Consider the following 18,137-nt stretch of genomic DNA (forward strand, 5'->3'; position numbering starts at 1 on the left):
CAAAGATTTTAAGGCCGGGGACAAAAAATACAACCGGTGGCCCGTGTCCGTCTTTTTAAGTTCACGACAGTCCACTGTCTTTGAAGCAATTAATCGAGAAATAGCGTACAAAAGGACGGCGCAAAGTGGAACGAGCTCACAGACAGCATAGTTCGTTAATTGCTAAAGAGATGCTCCCATTTAATATAGTTTGAAAAGCCAACATTTCGAAAAATGTTGCAAACATTTGATAGACATTACGAAATCCCCAGAAAACATACATATCACAAACGGCAATTCCACAACTGTACAACAGTATTAAAGACGACGTACTGAAGGAGATAAAAGACATTTCATTTTACTCTGCTACGTCAGATATGTGGTCAAGTTCAAATATGACCCCTTATATGAGCTTGACCATTCACTATATAGCTGCTGACTGGACCCTGCACTCTAAATGTTTAGACACCAGATATGTCCCAGATAACCATACTGTTGACATCCTGGAAGAAAACCTGAAATCTGCTTTAGCAGACTGGGGACTGGATGAAGACAAACTGGTCTGCATTACAACAGACAATGGTGCTAACATTGTCACTGCAATAAGAATCTTGGCTGGCCATGGCTCAACTGCTTTGGCCACAACCTCCACCTTGCTGTTTCCCATGGTCTAGACAGTGACAAAGAACGGACAGAACGTGCCATAGGACTCTGTAAAGCTTGGTCAACACTTTCAACCTGAGCTTCCTTAAAAAGAGAGACCTGAGGAAGGCACAGAATGAAGCTAATCTCCATCAGCACAATCTCATTCTGGTGAGTGGTTTTTTAAAGTCATTTATTTATTCATTTGTAACTCAAAATATTCAGAGCCATGTTTATTTTTTCTTTGTAGCATGTAGACCTGTAGAATCTAATTAAGACAGTTGTCTGGCAATAATTTTACATACAGCAACACAAATTATTAAGGAGAATTGGTAGCATTTCTTTAAAGAAGTTGAAATTCATTAACTATAAAAAATAGTTCTCATATAGTAATAATATTTTTTGCTAGAGCCATTTTGGTGTTATTTCTACTTTTCATCATAAGGGGAATAATATTTTACTTGTCACTGGTGAAGTTTGGCCCTAAATGAGTGACATAATAATTATATGTATTTTTCTACTAAAAACATTTTCAATATTCCACAGGATGTTGTCACACGATGGGGCACTAAACAGAAGATGATGGAGAGGGTGTTGGAGCAACTCCCAGCCCATTAGACGAGTCCTGGTTCAAGACAGAAAGCACTGCCATCTCAACCCAACCTGGCAGGATGTTTCGGTGTTAGAGTCCATCAACGCAGCTATTAAACCACTGGCTGACTTTACAGATGTCCTTTCAGGAGAAAGATACGTCACAGTGTCCTCTGTTAAGCCTGTGCTAGAACTGATTAAAGGCGACCTTCTCTCTCCAGGCCCTGATGACAGCACACTGACTGCCAGTATTAAAAAAAACATATCCACGATACTGACTGGAAAATACACCTCACCTGCCATCCAAAACCTCCTGACAAAGGCCACCATCTTGGATCCAAGGTACCGTGGCAGCATGGAACAGGCAGGGTCATTGGTTGACATCAAACATCAGCTGGTGCAAGAGCTACTGGACTTAAAGGACCAGAAGTAAGTGAAAAAGGTGTAAGTGGTGAGGGTTCCAGCCAAGCTGCTGGAGGAAACAAAGATGAATCTACAGCTGCCCCACCCACCAAAAAGAAGAGGCTAAGTGACCTTCTTCAAAACAGAAGAGCTCAACTCACAGTTCAGACACAGGCTATGTACTCAAAAAGAGAGCAGGCTGATGCAGACTGACAAAGTTCCTTCAAGAAGATGCTATTGATGCTCTTGTGATCCCTTGATGTGGTGGTGTGACAATCAAAGATATCCTTTGATGGCAAACTTGGCTAAGAAATACATGTGTATTTGTGCAACAAGCACCAGTTCGGAGAAAATGTTTAGCACAGCTGGAAACATTGCTACTCCTGAGAGATCCTGCCTTAAGCCACACAAACTCAACATGTTAGTATTTCTTGCTCGGAATCTGTCTGACTAAAGTAGCTACAGATCTACTTAAAGATTGTTCAGGCATCGTCTTATTTAAGAATGTGCTTTTGTTCCTTTGCACTTTTTGTTTATAAAATGGCAGTTTTGCCCATCTTTATTTAAATCTAATAATACACAGACTTCATAATCTGTACTCTTTTGTAGTTTTTATTTCCACTGTGGTTTTATCTTCTCTTTAGTTTTTTATTCAAGTGCTTTTTTGTTAACAGAGACTGAAAGTCCATTTATTCTATTTATGGTTTTATTTTGTTAACCATTTCCAGTGTTAAGTGTTCTTTTGAAAATAAAGTATTTATCTTTGGCAGGGAGTCACATGCATTATTACATCATTTCCATAAATCACTGTAAAAAAGTCTTCAAACAATATTGTTCATCGCAATAATTTTCGAGACAATATATCGCCCAGCAAAATTTGTTATCGTGACAGGCCTATTCTCAACCTCTTCAGGCTGGCTCATCTAGGTTGATGGCACCATTTAACTCACTGGTGAACTAGCAACAAGCTGTTGAGTAACTTTAATGTTTCACCACTGTGCCTCATAAATGTTTATAAAAAACATTATGGTGTGAAAGCGGTGGATAAAATGGGAAAGGTCACATCACCAGTTTGGCAGTATTTCAGATATAAATACAAATAAATATGCTTGTATCGTGAAATGTTTTTCAGTAATATCATTCAACCCTATTCTCATGTTCATAATAAATTTTTTGCAATGTTATGTTTTATTAGACATTATTCATTAGTTATTGTGTGTAATAGTCACAGGATGGATGAGATATGACTTTTTAAAGTCACAGGATGTTTCAGAGGAAGTCATACAACGACTGCAAAAGGACAAGGTAGCTAGATTGCTCAGGAAATCAGTACATTTAGAAGTTATCATACAACACTGTTATAGAGACATGGTGAAGACAGATCAGTTTTATCATGTGACTGTTTTTACTGGGTTTCGCCCCCATTTTTATAGGTTAAATAACTGTTTTAACTTTTGTTTTCTAGATTGACTCCAGTGTCCTTCTGCTCATGACAGATGAGCAGCTTAAGGAGTATCTCCCATCTTACGGTGACCGACTGGCACTTCTCGGATGTTGCAGACGAAGGGAAAATCAAAACTTTTTGACCGATTGAGAGCCAAGATTTCAAGGAACAAAGGCAACGATCAATAGCAGATCTCAGAAAATGTTAGCATCAGAAATGCTAAAAAAAAAAACTGTTCGAAAAGTTGAGATAGGATGGATGAATTCTTGAGATGGGAAGCTTTTCAAGTTCGGACAAAGAAAGGTGGTGGATCAAGAAAATTGATGTGTCAAAGGACTGTAGAAAAAAATGACTTCATTGAAAAGGCAGTGGGTTTGTTTTTCCCGTCTCAAAAAATTCACATGGAAGAATTACAGATTTTGAGGTTGACATGACAGATTTCCAGGAACATTTACTTGATGAACATATTATAGTTGGAGAACTTTATGAGCAGACAAAACTACCTGTTTTGCGTTTTTACCTAACAACCAAAAAGAAGGACACTGGCAGCGACTCAGAACCAGACAACCCCAGTGGAAATGACCAAGACACTTTAAGGTTTTCTACTCACTCTCAAGTTTGCACACCACTGACTCAATCCAAAGCACCAGACAGCATTGATGCCATCCATGTTGGAACCAGCAGTGTCCTGACAAACAGCAGCAGTGATAATGTTCACCTAGTTTACTCTACTGGTGACGTGGGTGATTTGTCCAATGTCCAAGAGCTAGATGCAGGAATCAATGGGGACATTTTAGAAGACAGTGGCACTGTTACCTTTTTCACAGGACACATTTCTGACACAGATAGTGTCAGTCTTGATGACACCCTTCCTCTGTCTCCACAGCTTTCTTCTTCACAATTTGATTCTTTGAACGAGCCAATTGTTCAGAGAGAAGGGATTAAGAAAATCCTTGTTCTTCACCGTGACCAGATCCTGAAAGAACTAATTTCACATTTTTGTGATCCAGGTGTCACTCAGGAGGACATATGTATTCAAAACACCACTTTTTTTCACCTCAAACTTCTACGGGTGGGTAAGGTAGTGGTGAAATCCTCCTGATCTTCAAAGCTTCTCCAGCCGGAGAAGTTTACGTCACAGGTGGGGAAGGGCGGAAAAGATATTCATCGATATCATCATATTCGCCAATCCTTTGTTCAGAGAAAATACTTTCCTCTGAGCTATCCTCTCCAGCCAGAGAAGGTTGAAAAGGAAAGAGTCAAATTCGTCCAGGTCCTCATCCTTCGTTGGTATTTCAAATTTGATGTGCGGAAGGAAATGGTTTACAGTTTTCCTGATGGCTGTGGTGGCCAAATAACCAATCCCGAAAGACACGGGGGAAAAAATGTGGCTCCAATCGCATTCAGATCAAAAGCCATGGCTAAACAGAACTGCAACTGAAAGCTGAGGTTTTGAGATGCAAGTTTTTATAGCCTCAGAGGTTCTTATGTCATTGATGAGGTCATACCTACTGTTGTTCTGGGCAATGTCTTGCTTCTGATTGTTGCTATAGAAACAGTCAGATCAGTTTTGCATCATTCAAACTATTAACCGTTTGCAACTGCTTCACTTCATGCCCAGTTCACACTACACGATTTTTTTGCTTCCGACAATCGTAACCGATCATCCTGTAGTGTGTGGTGTGTTACGACTGATCGGGTCCAGTCGGTGGAACGTCGGGACCATTTTGATCTGAAATCAGGGATGTTGAATGTGTTTAATCATCTTGGCTCATTCATCGCAATGTCTGTGGTGTTCCCCCGACTAGTTTTGTTTTAAATGAAAGATAATTATAAAATTATTGCACAGATTACATCTGGTTTAGAAGTGCATTCCAATCTTTGGTTAAAATGGCGCATTTGATTTTATTCTGCAGTCATGATACAATTTTAAACAATACAATAAGTTTCAATTAAAGGAGCTGGAATACGTTAAGTTTTCGTGGTCAGTTGGGGAAAAAGGATAACTGCCGTCTGATTTTCTAAAAACGAATATGCAGGAAATACTTTCTTCTACTTTAAGCTACTCTGATGTTTCAGTCATTTTGTTTTCTGAAACAAAGCACAGTATATGCATATATTCTACAACAATATAAACACAGCGAAAAATTATACGTAAACGGTAACGGTTAATTAAACGACAAAACGAAAACATGAAAAACAGTATTTTTTATGAAAAAAAAATTTTTTTATCTTTCTCTATTTTCATTTCTTTATTTGAAAAATTAAAAACAATTACATTAAATAATTGAAAGAAAGGAGTGGACGTGATACTGAAAAAGAAAAGAAAGAAAAACAGACGAAGAGGAACGTAGGGGGAGGAGCCTCGCAGGGGAGGTTATAAATGGGAGTGAGCCCTCTCCCCCCTCATTCCTTTTCAGCAGTGAGAACCAGTAGCAGCAACTGGATTTTATGCCAAAACGCCTGAGGAAGACGGAAAATCGTCGAAACGTTGTGCTGTGGGCACGTTTATTTAGCGTTTTTTCAATAAAAAAAACTTCACTTTCTTCTTCTCACCCCAAACTTCCACAGGTGGTGGGGGAGGTAGTGGTGAAAACTTCCTGATTTTCAAAGTTTCCGCAGCCGGGGAAGTTTGTTTTGTAAGAACATTAGAAGAATCCTTTAGAGTCCATTCTTTCAGGGCTCTTTTTGATGGAGGAGAAGCTTTCTGCTCTTTAGGCTTCTCTTTGTTTACATCTTCCACATCGATGTCTTTTACGTCCTCCTTTGTTGAAGATGTCGGCTCTTCCGGCTTTTCCTTGTTTAGTTCAGAGACTCCTAGCTGAGGAGTCTCTTCCACACTGATGATTTTCGCTTCATCTTTGGCTGAAGCAACGCAAACTTCTCCAGCTGGAGAAGTTTGCGTCGCAGGTGGAGGAGGCCTGAAAAGATAGGCATCTATCACATCATAATCATCCATCCATTGTGCAGAGGGAAGATTATCCTCTGAGCAATCCTCTCCAGCCGGAGAAGGACTGAAGAGAAAAGAGTTGAAATCATCCAGCCACTCTTCCTGGTAGGGAAGTCTATCCTCGTCACTCTCTTCTCCAGCCGGAGAAGGATTGAAGAGGAAGGAATCAAATTCGTCCAGGTCCTCATCCTTGGGCTTCTCGTGCCGCTGCTCCGGCAGCCTCTGCTCCTCGTGCCGCTGCTCCGGCAGCCTCTTCTTCTCGTGCCGCTGCTCCGGCAGCCTCTTCTCCTCGTACCGCTGCTCCGGCGGCCTCTGCTCCTCGTGCTGCTGCTCAGGCAGCCTTTTCTCCTTGTGCTGCTGCTCCGGCAGCATCTTCTCCTCGTTCTCGTCGTGCCGCTGCTCCGGCAGCCTCTGCTCCTCGCGCCACTGTTCCGGCAGTCTCTGCTCCTCGTGCCGCTGCTCCGGCAGCCTCGTACCGCTGCTCCGGCAGCCTCTTCTACTCCTACCGCTGCTCCGGCAGCCTCTGCTCCTCGTGCCAATGTTCCGGCATGCTCCGGCAGCCTCATACCGCTGCTCCGGCAGCCTCTGCCCCTCGTGCCGATGTTCCGACATACTCCGGCAGCCTCATACCGCTGCTCCGGCAGCCTCTGCTCCTCGTGCCGCTGCTCCGGCAGCCTCTGCTTCTCGTGCCGCTGCTCCGGCAGCCTCTTCTCCTCGTACCGCTGCTCCGGCAGCCTCTGCTACTAGTGCCGCTGTTCCGGCAGCCTCTGCTCCTAGTGCCGCTGCTCGGCAGCCTCTGCCCCTCGTGCCGATGTTCCGGCATGCTCCGGCAGCCTCATACCGCTGCTCCAGCAGCCTCTTCTCCTCGTGCCGCTGCTCCGGCAGCCTCTTCTCCTCGTGCCTCTGTTCCGGCAACCTCTGCTCCTAGTGCCGCTGCTCGGCAGCCTCTGCCCCTCGTGCCGATGTTCCGGCATGCTCCGCCAGCCTCATACCGCTGCTCCGGCAGCCTCTGCTCCTCGTGCCGCTGCTCCGGCAACCTCTGCTCCTCGTGCTGCTGCTCCAGCATCCTCTGCTTCTCGTGTTGCTGCTCCGGCAGCCTCTTCTTCTCGTGCCGCTGCTCCGGCAGCCTCTGCTCCTCGTGCTGCTGCTCCGGCAGCCTCTGCTTCTCGTGTTGCTGCTCCGGCAGCCTCTTCTCCTCGTACCGCTGCTCCGGCAGCCTCTGCTCCTCGTGCCGCTGCTCCGGCAGCCTCTGCTCCTTCTGCTCCTCGTGCCGCTTCTCCAGCAGCAACTTCTCCTCTTTCTCATTATGCCGCTGCTCCGACAGCCTCTGCTCCTCGTGCCGCTGCTCCGGCAGCCTCTGCTTCTCGTGCCGCTGCTGCGGCAGCCTCTTCTCCTCGTACCGCTGCTCCGGCAGCCTCTGCTCCTCGTGCCTCTGTTCCGGCAGCCTCTGCTCCTAGTGCCGCTGCTCGGCAGCCTCTGCCCCTCGTGCCGATGTTCCGGCATGCTCCGGCAGCCTCATACCGCTGCTCCGGCAGCCTCTGCTCCTCGTGCCGCTGCTCCGGCAAACTCTGCTCCTCGTGCTGCTGCTCCAGCATCCTCTGCTTCTCGTGTTGCTGCTCCGGCAGCCTCTTCTCCTCGTACCGCTGCTCCGGCAGCCTCTGCTCCTCGTGCCAATGTTCCGGCATGCTCCGGCAGCCTCATACCGCTGCTCCGGCAGCCTCTGCTCCTCGTGCCGCTGCTCCGGCAACCTCTGCTCCTCGTGCTGCTGCTCCAGCATCCTCTGCTTCTCGTGTTGCTGCTCCGGCAGCCTCTTCTCCTCGTACCGCTGCTCCGGCAGCCTCTGCTCCTCGTGCCATGTTCCGGCATGCTCCGGCAGCCTCATACCGCTGCTCCGGCAGCCTCTGCTCCTCGTGCCGCTGCTCCGGCAGCCTCTGCTCCTCGTGCCGCTGTTCCGGCAGCCTCTGCTCCTAGTGCCGCTGCTCGGCAGCCTCTGCCCCTCGTGCCGATGTTCCGACATACTCCGGCAGCCTCATACCGCTGCTCCGGCAGCCTCTTCTCCTCGTGCCGCTGCTCCGGCAGCCTCTGCTCCTCGTGCCGCTGCTCCGGCAGCCTCTGCTCCTTCTGCTCCTCGTGCCGCTTCTCCAGCAGCAACTTCTTCTCTTTCTCATTATGCCGCTGCTCCGACAGCCTCTGCTCCTCGTGCCGCTGCTCCGGCAGCCTCTGCTCCTCGTGCCGCTGCTCCGGCAGCCTCTGCTCCTTCTGCTCCTCGTGCCGCTTCTCCAGCAGCAACTTCTTCTCTTTCTCATTATGCCGCTGCTCCGACAGCCTCTGCTCCTCGTGCCGCTGCTCCGGCAGCCTCTTCTCCTCGTACCGCTGCTCCGGCAGCCTCTGCTCCTCGTGCCTTTTTCCGGCAGCCTCTGCTCCTAGTGCCGCTGCTCGGCAGCCTCTGCCCCTCGTGCCGATGTTCCGGCATGCTCCGGCAGCCTCATACCGCTGCTCCGGCAGCCTCTGCTCCTAGTGCCGCTGCTCGGCAGCCTCTGCCCCTCGTGCCGATGTTCCGGCATGCTCCGGCAGCCTCATACCGCTGCTCCGCAGCCTCTGCTCCTCGTGCCGCTGCTCCAGCATCCTCTGCTTCTCGTGTTGCTGCTCCGGCAGCCTCTTCTTCTCGTGCCGCTGCTCCGGCAGCCTCTGCTCCTCGTACCGCTGCTCCGGCAGCCTCTGCTCCTCGTGCCGCTGCTCCGGCAGCCTCTGCTCCTAGTGCCGCTGCTCGGCAGCCTCTGCCCCTCGTGCCGATGTTCCGAATACTCCGGCAGCCTCATACCGCTGCTCCGGCAGCCTCTTCTCCTCGTGCCGCTGCTCCGGCAGCCTCTGCCCCTCGTGCCGATGTTCCGACATACTCCGGCAGCCTCATACCGCTGCTCCGGCAGCCTCTTCTCCTCGTGCCGCTGCTCCGGCAGCCTCTGCTCCTCGTGCCGCTGCTCCGGCAGCCTCTGCTCCTCGTGCCTCTGTTCCGGCAGCCTCTGCTCCTATTGCCGCTGCTCGGCAGCCTCTGCCCCTCGTGCCGATGTTCCGGCATGCTCCGGCAGCCTCATACCGCTGCTCCGGCAGCCTCTGCTCCTCGTGCCGCTGCTCCGGCAACCTCTGCTCCTCGTGCTGCTGCTCCAGCAGCCTCTGCTTCTCGTGTTGCTGCTCCGGCAGCCTCTTCTCCTCGTACCGCTGCTCCGGCAGCCTCTGCTCCTCGTGCCAATGTTCCGGCATGCTCCGGCAGCCTCATACCGCTGCTCCGGCAGCCTCTGCTCCTCGTGCCGCTGCTCCGGCAGCCTCTGCTCCTCGTGCCGCTGTTCCGGCAGCCTCTGCTCCTAGTGCCGCTGCTCGGCAGCCTCTGCCCCTCGTGCCGATGTTCCGGCAGCCTCTGCCCCTCGTGCCGATGTTCCGACATACTCCGGCAGCCTCATACCGCTGCTCCGGCAGCCTCTTCTCCTCGTGCCGCTGCTCCGGCAGCCTCTGCTCCTCGTGCCGCTGCTCCGCAGCCTCTGCTCCTCGTGCCTCTGTTCCGGCAGCCTCTGCTCCTAGTGCCGCTGCTCGGCAGCCTCTGCCCCTCGTGCCGATGTTCCGGCATGCTCCGGCAGCCTCATACCGCTGCTCCGGCAGCCTCTGCTCCTCGTGCCGCTGCTCCGGCAACCTCTGCTCCTCGTGCTGCTGCTCCAGCATCCTCTGCTTCTCGTGTTGCTGCTCCGGCAGCCTCTTCTCCTCGTACCGCTGCTCCGGCAGCCTCTGCTCCTCGTGCCAATGTTCCGGCAGCCTCTGCTTCTCATGCCGCTGCTCCGGCAGCCTCTGCTCCTAGTGCCGCTGCTCGGCAGCCTCTGCCCCTCGTGCCGCTGCTCCGGCAGCCTCTGCTCCTAGTGCCGCTGCTCGGCAGCCTCTGCCCCTCGTGCCGATGTTCCGACATACTCCGGCAGCCTCATACCGCTGCTCCGGCAGCCTCTTCTCCTCGTGCCGCTGCTCCGGCAGCCTCTGCTCCTCGTGCCGCTGCTCCGGCAGCCTCTGCTCCTTCTGCTCCTCGTGCCGCTTCTCCAGCAGCAACTTCTTCTCTTTCTCATTATGCCGCTGCTCCGACAGCCTCTGCTCCTCGTGCCGCTGCTCCGGCAGCCTCTGCTCCTCGTGCCGCTGCTCCGGCAGCCTCTGCTCCTCGTGCCGATGTTCCGACATACTCCGGCAGCCTCATACCGCTGCTCCGGCAGCCTCTTCTCCTCGTGCCGCTGCTCCGGCAGCCTCTGCTCCTCGTGCCGCTGCTCCGGCAGCCTCTGCTCCTTCTGCTCCTCGTGCCGCTTCTCCAGCAGCAACTTCTTCTCTTTCTCATTATGCCGCTGCTCCGACAGCCTCTGCTCCTCGTGCCGCTGCTCCGGCAGCCTCTGCTCCTCGTGCCGCTGCTCCGGCAGCCTCTGCTCCTCGTGCCGCTTCTCCAGCAGCAACTTCTTCTCTTTCTCATTATGCCGCTGCTCCGACAGCCTCTGCTCCTCGTGCCGCTGCTCCGGCAGCCTCTTCTCCTCGTACCGCTGCTCCGGCAGCCTCTGCTCCTCGTGCCTCTGTTCCGGCAGCCTCTGCTCCTAGTGCCGCTGCTCGGCAGCCTCTGCCCCTCGTGCCGATGTTCCGCATGCTCCGGCAGCCTCATACCGCTGCTCCGGCAGCCTCTGCTCCTAGTGCCACTGCTCGGCAGCCTCTGCCCCTCGTGCCGATGTTCCGACATGCTCCGGCAGCCTCATACCGCTGCTCCGGCAGCCTCTGCTCCTCGTGCCGCTGCTCCAGCATCCTCTGCTTCTCGTGTTGCTGCTCCGCAGCCTCTTCTTCTCGTGCCGCTGCTCCGGCAGCTCCTGCTCCTCGTGCCGCTGCTCCGGCAGCTCCTGCTCCTCGTGCCGCTGCTCCGGCAGCTCCTGCTCCTCGTGCCGCTGCTCGGCAGCCTCTGCCCCTCGTGCCGATGTTCCGACATACTCCGGCAGCCTCATACCGCTGCTCCGGCAGCCTCTTCTCCTCGTGCCGCTGCTCCGGCAGCCTCTGCCCCTCGTGCCGATGTTCCGACATACTCCGGCAGCCTCATACCGCTGCTCCGGCAGCCTCTTCTCCTCGTGCCGCTGCTCCGGCAGCCTCTGCTCCTCGTGCCGCTGCTCCAGCAGCCTCTGCTCCTCGTGCCTCTGTTCCGGCAGCCTCTGCTCCTAGTGCCGTTGCTCGGCAGCCTCTGCCCCTCGTGCCGATGTTCCGGCATGCTCCGGCAGCCTCATACCGCTGCTCCGGCAGCCTCTGCTCCTCGTGCCGCTGCTCCGGCAACCTCTGCTCCTCGTGCTGCTGCTCCAGCAGCCTCTGCTTCTCGTGTTGCTGCTCCGGCAGCCTCTTCTCCTCGTACCGCTGCTCCGGCAGCCTCTGCTCCTCGTGCCAATGTTCCGGCATGCTCCGGCAGCCTCATACCGCTGCTCCGGCAGCCTCTTCTCCTCGTGCCGCTGCTCCGGCAGCCTCTGCTCCTCGTGCCGCTGCTCCGGCAGCCTCTGCTCCTCGTGCCTCTGTTCCGGCAGCCTCTGCTCCTAGTGCCGCTGCTCGGCAGCCTCTGCCCCTCGTGCCGATGTTCCGGCATGCTCCGGCAGCCTCATACCGCTGCTCCGGCAGCCTCTGCTCCTCGTGCCGCTGCTCCGGCAACCTCTGCTCCTCGTGCTGCTGCTCCAGCAGCCTCTGCTTCTCGTGTTGCTGCTCCGGCAGCCTCTTCTCCTCGTACCGCTGCTCCGGCAGCCTCTGCTCCTCGTGCCAATGTTCCGGCATGCTCCGGCAGCCTCATACCGCTGCTCCGGCAGCCTCTGCTCCTCGTGCCGCTGCTCCGGCAGCCTCTGCTCCTCGTGCCGCTGCTCCGGCAGCCTCTGCTCCTCGTGCCTCTGTTCCGGCAGCCTCTGCTCCTAGTGCCGCTGCTCGGCAGCCTCTGCCCCTCGTGCCGATGTTCCGGCATGCTCCGGCAGCATCTGCTCCTCGTGCCGCTGCTCCGGCAACCTCTGCTCCTCGTGCTGCTGCTCCAGCAGCCTCTGCTTCTCGTGTTGCTGCTCCGGCAGCCTCTTCTCCTCGTACCGCTGCTCCGGCAGCCTCTGCTCCTCGTGCCAATGTTCCGGCATGCTCCGGCAGCCTCATACCGCTGCTCCGGCAGCCTCTGCTCCTCGTGCCGCTGCTCCGGCAGCCTCTGCTCCTCGTGCCTCTGTTCCGGCAGCCTCTGCTCCTAGTGCCGCTGCTCGGCAGCCTCTGCCCCTCGTGCCGATGTTCCGGCATGCTCCGGCAGCATCTGCTCCTCGTGCCGCTGCTCCGGCAGCCTCTTCTCCTCGTGCTGCTGCTCCAGCATCCTCTGCTTCTCGTGTTGCTGCTCCGGCAGCCTCTGCCCCTCGTGCCGATGTTCCGGCATGCTCCGGCAGCCTCATACCGCTGCTCCGGCAGCCTCTGCTCCTCGTGCCGCTGCTCCGGCAGCCTCTGCTCCTCGTGCCGCTGTTCCGGCAGCCTCTGCTCCTAGTGCCGCTGCTCGGCAGCCTCTGCCCCTCGTGCCGATGTTCCGACATACTCCGGCAGCCTCATACCGCTGCTCCGGCAGCCTCTTCTCCTCGTGCCGCTGCTCCGACAGCCTCTGCTCCTCGTGCCGCTGCTCCCGCAGCCTCTGCTCCTTCTGCTCCTCGTGCCGCTTCTCCGGCAGCATCTTCTCCTCGTTCTCATTATGCCGCTGCTCCGACAGCCTCTGTTCCTCGTGCCGCTGCTCCGGCAGCCTCTGCTTCTCGTGCCGCTGCTCCGGCAGCCTCTTCTCCTCGTACCGCTGCTCCGGCAGCCTCTGCTCCTCGTGCCGCTGTTCCGGCAGCCTCTGCTCCTAGTGCCGCTGCTCGGCAGCCTCTGCCCCTCGTGCCGATGTTCCGGCATGCTCCGGCAGCCTCATACTGCTGCTCCGGCAGCCTCTTCTCCTCGTGCCGCTGCTCCGGCAGCCTCTGCTCTCAAGCCCTGCTCCAGCAGCCTCTGCTCTTCGTGCGGCTGCTCCTCGTGCCGCTGCTCCGGCAGCCTCTGCTCCTTCTGCTGCTCGTGCCGCTGCTCCGGCAGCATCTTCTCCTCGTTCTCATTATGCCGCTGCTCCGGCAGCCTCTGCTCCTCGTGCCGATGTTCCGGCATGCTCCGGCAGCCTCATACCGCTGCTCCGGCAGCCTCTGCTCTTCGTGCCGCTGCTCCGGCAGCCTCTGCTCCTTCTGCTCCTCGTGCCGCTTCTCCGGCAGCATCTTCTCCTCGTTCTCATTATGCCGCTGCTCCGACAGCCTCTGCTCCTCGTGCCGCTGCTCCGGCAGCCTCTGCTTCTCGTGCCGCTGCTCCGGCAGCCTCTGCTCCTCGTGCCGCTGCTCCGGCAGCATCTTCTCCTCGTTCTCATTATGCCGCTGCTCTGACAGCCTCTGCTCCTCGTGCCGGTGTTCGGCAGCCTCTGCCCCTCTTGCCGATGTTCCGGCATGCTCCGGCAGCCTCATACGCTGCTCCGGCAGCCTTTTCTCCTCGTGCCGCTGCTCCGGCAGCATCTTCTCCTCGTTCTCGTCGTGCCGCTGCTCCGGCAGCCTCTGCTCCTCGTGCCGCTGCTCCGGCAGCATCTTCTCCTCGTTCTCATTATACCGCTGGTCTGGCAGCCTAGCTCCTCGTGCCGCTGCTCCGGCAGCCTCTGCTTCTCATGCCGCTGCTCCGGCAGCCTCTTCTCCTCGAACCGCTGCTCCGGCAGCCTCTGCTTCTCGTTGCTGCTCCGGCAGCCTCTTCTCCTCGTACCGCTGCTCCGGCAGCCTCTCTCCTCGTGCCGCTGCTCCGGCAGCCTCTGCTTCTCATGCCGCTGCTCCGGCAGCCTCTTCTCCTCGTACCGCTGCTCCGGCAGCCTCTGCTCCTTCTGATCCTCGTGCCGCTTCTCCGGCAGCATCTTCTCCTCTTTCTCATTATGCCGCTGCTCCGACAGCCTCTGCTCCTCGTGCCGCTGCTCCGGCAGCCTCTGCTTCTTGTGCCGCTGCTCCGGCAGCCTCTTCTCTTCGTGCCGCTGCTCCGACAGCCTCTGCTCCTCGTGCCGCTGCTCGGCAGCCTCTGCCCCTCGTGCCGATGTTCCGGCATGCTCCGGCAGCCTCATACTGCTGCTCCGGCAGCCTCTTCTCTCGTGCCGCTTCTCCGGCAGCATCTTCTCCTCGTTCTCATTATGCCGCTGCTCCGACAGCCTCTGCTCCTCGTGCCGCTGCTCGGCAGCCTCTGCCCGTCGTGCCGATGTTCCGGCATGCTCCGGCAGCCTCATACCGCTGCTCCGGCAGCCTCTCTCCTCGTGCCGCTGCTCCGGCAGCATCTTCTCCTCGTTCTCGTCGTGCCGCTGCTCCGGCAGCCTCTGCTCCTCACGCCACTGTTCCGGCAGCCTCTGCTCCTCGTGCCGCTGCTCCGGCAGCCTCGTACCCCTGCTCCGGCAGCCTCTTCTCGTACCTCTGCTCCGGCAGCCTCTTCTCGTGCCGCTGTTCCGGCAGCCTCAGCTCCTCGTGCCGCTGCTCCAGCCTCTGCTCCTTCTGCTCCTCGTGTCGCTGCTCCGGCAGCATCTTCGCCTCGTTCTCATTATGCCGCTGCTCCGACAGCCTCTGCTCCTCGTGCCGCTGCTCGGCAGCCTCTGCCCCTCGTGCCGATGTTCCGGCATGCTCCGGCAGCCTCATACCGCTGCTCCGGCAGCCTCTTCTCCTCGTGCCGCTGCTCCGGCAGCATCTTCTCCTCGTTCTCGTCGTGCCGCTGCTCCGGCAGCCTCTGCTCCTCACGCCACTGTCCGGCAGCCTCTGCTCCTCGTGCCGCTGCTCCGGCAGCCTCTACCCTGCTCCGGCAGCCTCTTCTCGTACCTCTGCTCCGGTAGCCTCTGCTTCTCGTGCTGCTGCTCAGGCAGCCGCTGCTCCGGCAGCCTTCTTCTCGTGGCGCTGTTCCGGCAGCCTCTGCTCCTCGTGCCGCTGCTCGGCAGCTCTGCCCCTCGTGCCATGTTCCGGCATGCTCCGGCAGCCTCATACCGCTGCTCCGGCAGCCTCTTCTCCTCGTGCCGCTGCTCGGCAGCCTGTGCTCCTCATGCCCCTGCTCCGGCAGCCTCTTCTCCTCGTGCCGCTGCTCCGGCAGCCTTTTCTCCTCGTGCTGCTGCTGTCCGGCAGCCTCTGCTCCTCGTGCCGCTGCTCGGCAGCCTCTGCCCCTCGTGCCAATGTTCCGGCATGCTCCGGCAGCCTCATACCGCTGCTCCGGCAGCCTCTTCTCCTCGTGCCGCTGCTCGGCAGCCTGTGCTCCTCATGCCCTGCTCCGGCAGCCTCTTCTCCTCTGTGCCGCTGCTCCGGCAGCCTTTTCTCCTCGTGCCGCTTCTCGGCAGCCTCTTCTCCTCGTGCCGCTGCTCCGAGCCTCTGCTCCTCGTGCCGCTGCTCCGGCAGCCTCTTCTCCTCGTGCCGCTGCTCCGGCAGCCTGTGCTCCTCATGCCCTGCTCCGGCAGCCTCTTCTCCTCTGTGCCGCTGCTTCGGCAGCCTGTGCTCCTCATGCCCTGCTCCGGCAGCCTCTTCTCCTCGTGCCGCTGCTCCGGCAGCCTTTTCTCCTCGTGCCGTTGCTCCGGCAGCCTCTACTCCGGCAGCCTCTTCTCCTCGTGCCGCTGCTCCGGCAGCCTCTTCTCCTTGTGCCGCTGCTCCGCAGCCTCTTCTCCTCTGTGCCGCTGCTCCGGCAGCCTTTCTCCTCGTGCTGCTGCTCCGGCAGCCTCTTCTCCTCGTACCGCTGCTCCGGCAGCCTCTGCTCCTCGTGCCGCTGTTCAGGTAGTCTCTGCTCCTCGTGCCGCTGCTCCGGCAGCTCCTGCTCCTCGTGCCGCTGCTCCGGCAGCTCCTGCTCCTCGTGCCGCTGCTCCGGCAGCCTCTGCTCCTCGTGCCGCTGCTCCGGCAGCCTCTGCTCCTCGTGCCGCTGCTCCGGCAGCCTTTTCTTCTCGTACCGCTGCTCGGCAGCCTCTGCCCTCGTGCCGATGTTCCGGCATGCTCCGGCAGCCTCATACCGCTGCTCCGACAGCCTCTGCTCCTCGTGCCGCTGCTCCGGCAACCTCTGCTCCTCGTGCTGCTGCTCCAGCATCCTCTGCTTCCGTGCTGCTCCGGCAGCCTCTTCTCCTCGTACCGCTGCTCCGGCAGCCTCTGCTCCTCGTGCCAATGTTCCGGCATGCTCCGGCAGCCTCATACCGCTGCTCCGGCAGCCTCTGCTCCTCGTGCCGCTGCTCCGGCAGCCTCTGCTCTCGTGCCTCTGTTCCGGCAGCCTCTGCTCCTAGTGCCGCTGCTCGGCAGCCTCTGCCCTCGTGCCGATGTTCCGGCATGCTCCGGCAGCATCTGCTCCTCGTGCCGCTGCTCCGGCAACCTCTGCTCCTCGTGCTGCTGCTCCAGCAGCCTCTGCTTCTCGTGTTGCTGCTCCGGCAGCCTCTTCTCCTCGTACCGCTGCTCCGGCAGCCTCTGCTCCTCGTGCCAATGTTCCGGCATGCTCCGGCAGCCTCATACCGCTGCTCCGGCAGCCTCTGCTCCTCGTGCCGCTGCTCCGGCAGCCTCTGCTCCTCGTGCCGCTGTTCCGGCAGCCTCTGCTCCTAGTGCCGCTGCTCGGCAGCCTCTGCCCCTCGCCGATGTTCCGACATACTCCGGCAGCCTCATACCGCTGCTCCGGCAGCCTCTTCTCCTCGTGCCGCTGCTCCGGCAGCCTCTGCTTCTCGTGTTGCTGCTCCGGCAGCCTCTTCTCCTCGTACCGCTGCTCCGGCAGCCTCTGCTCCTCGTGCCGCTGTTCAGGTAGTCTCTGCTCTCGTGCCGCTGCTCCGGCAGCCTCTGCTCCTTCTGCTCCTCGTGCCGCTTCTCCGGCAGCATCTTCTCCTCGTTCTCATTATGCCGCTGCTCCGACAGCCTCTGCTCCTCGTGCCGCTGCTCCGGCAGCCTCTGCTTCTCGTGCCGCTGCTCCGGCAGCCTCTTCTCCTCGTACCGCTGCTCCGGCAGCCTCTGCTCCTCGTGCCGCTTTTCCGGCAGCCTCTGCTCCTAGTGCCGCTGCTCGGCAGCCTCTGCCCCTCGTGCCGATGTTCCGGCATGCTCCGGCAACCTCATACCGCTGCTCCGGTAGCCTCTTCTCCTCGTGCCGCTGCTCCGGCAGCCTCTGCTCCTCATGCCCCTGCTCCAGCAGCCTCTGCTTCGTGCGGCTGCTCCTCGTGCCGCTGCTCCGGCAGCCTCTGCTCCTTCTGCTGCTCGTGCCGCTGCTCCGGCAGCATCTTCTCCTCGTTCTCATTATGCCGCTGCTCCGGCAGCCTCGCTTCTCGTGCCGCTGCTCCGGCAGCCTCTGCTCCTCGTGCCGCTGCTCCGGCAACATCTTCTCCTCGTTCTCATTATGCCGCTGCTCTGACAGCCTCTGCTCCTCGTGCCGGTGCTCGGCAGCCTCTGCCCCGTGCCGATGTTCCGGCATGCTCCGGCAGCCTCATACCGCTGCTCCGGCAGCCTCTTCTCCTCGTGCCTGCTCCGGCAGCATCTTCTCTCGTTCTCGTCGCCGCTGCTCCGGCAGCCTCTGCTCCTCGTGCCGCTGCTCCGGCAGCATCTTCTCCTCGTTCTCATTATACCGCTGGTCTGGCAGCCTCAGCTCCTCGTGCCGCTGCTCCGGCAGCCTCTGCTTCTCATGCCGCTGCTCCGGCAGCCTCTTCTCCTCGTACCGCTGCTCCGGCAGCCTCTTCTCCTCGTGCCGCTGCTCCGGCAGCCTCTGCTCCTCGTGCCGCTGCTCCGGCAGCCTCTGCTCCTTCTGCTCCTCGTGCCGCTTCTCCAGCAGCTTCTCCTCTTTCTCATTATGCCGCTGCTCCGACAGCCTCTGCTCCTCGTGCCGCTGCTCCGGCAGCCTCTGCTTCTCGTGCCGCTGCTGCGGCAGCCTCTTCTCCTCGTACCGCTGCACCGGCAGCCTCTGCTCCTCGTGCCTCTGTTCCGGCAGCCTCTGCTCCTTGCCGCTGCTCGGCAGCCTCACCGCTGCTCTGACAGCCTCTGCTCCTCGTGCCGGTGCTCGGCAGCCTCTGCCCCTCGTGCCGATGTTCCGGCATGCTCCGGCAGCCTCATGCTCCGGCAGCCTCTTCTCCTCGTGCCG

This window comes from Poeciliopsis prolifica, unplaced genomic scaffold (assembly GCF_027474105.1).
Source record: "Poeciliopsis prolifica strain line A6 unplaced genomic scaffold, Auburn_PproV2 SCAFFOLD005, whole genome shotgun sequence".
NCBI classification, from domain to species: Eukaryota; Metazoa; Chordata; class Actinopteri; order Cyprinodontiformes; family Poeciliidae; genus Poeciliopsis; species Poeciliopsis prolifica.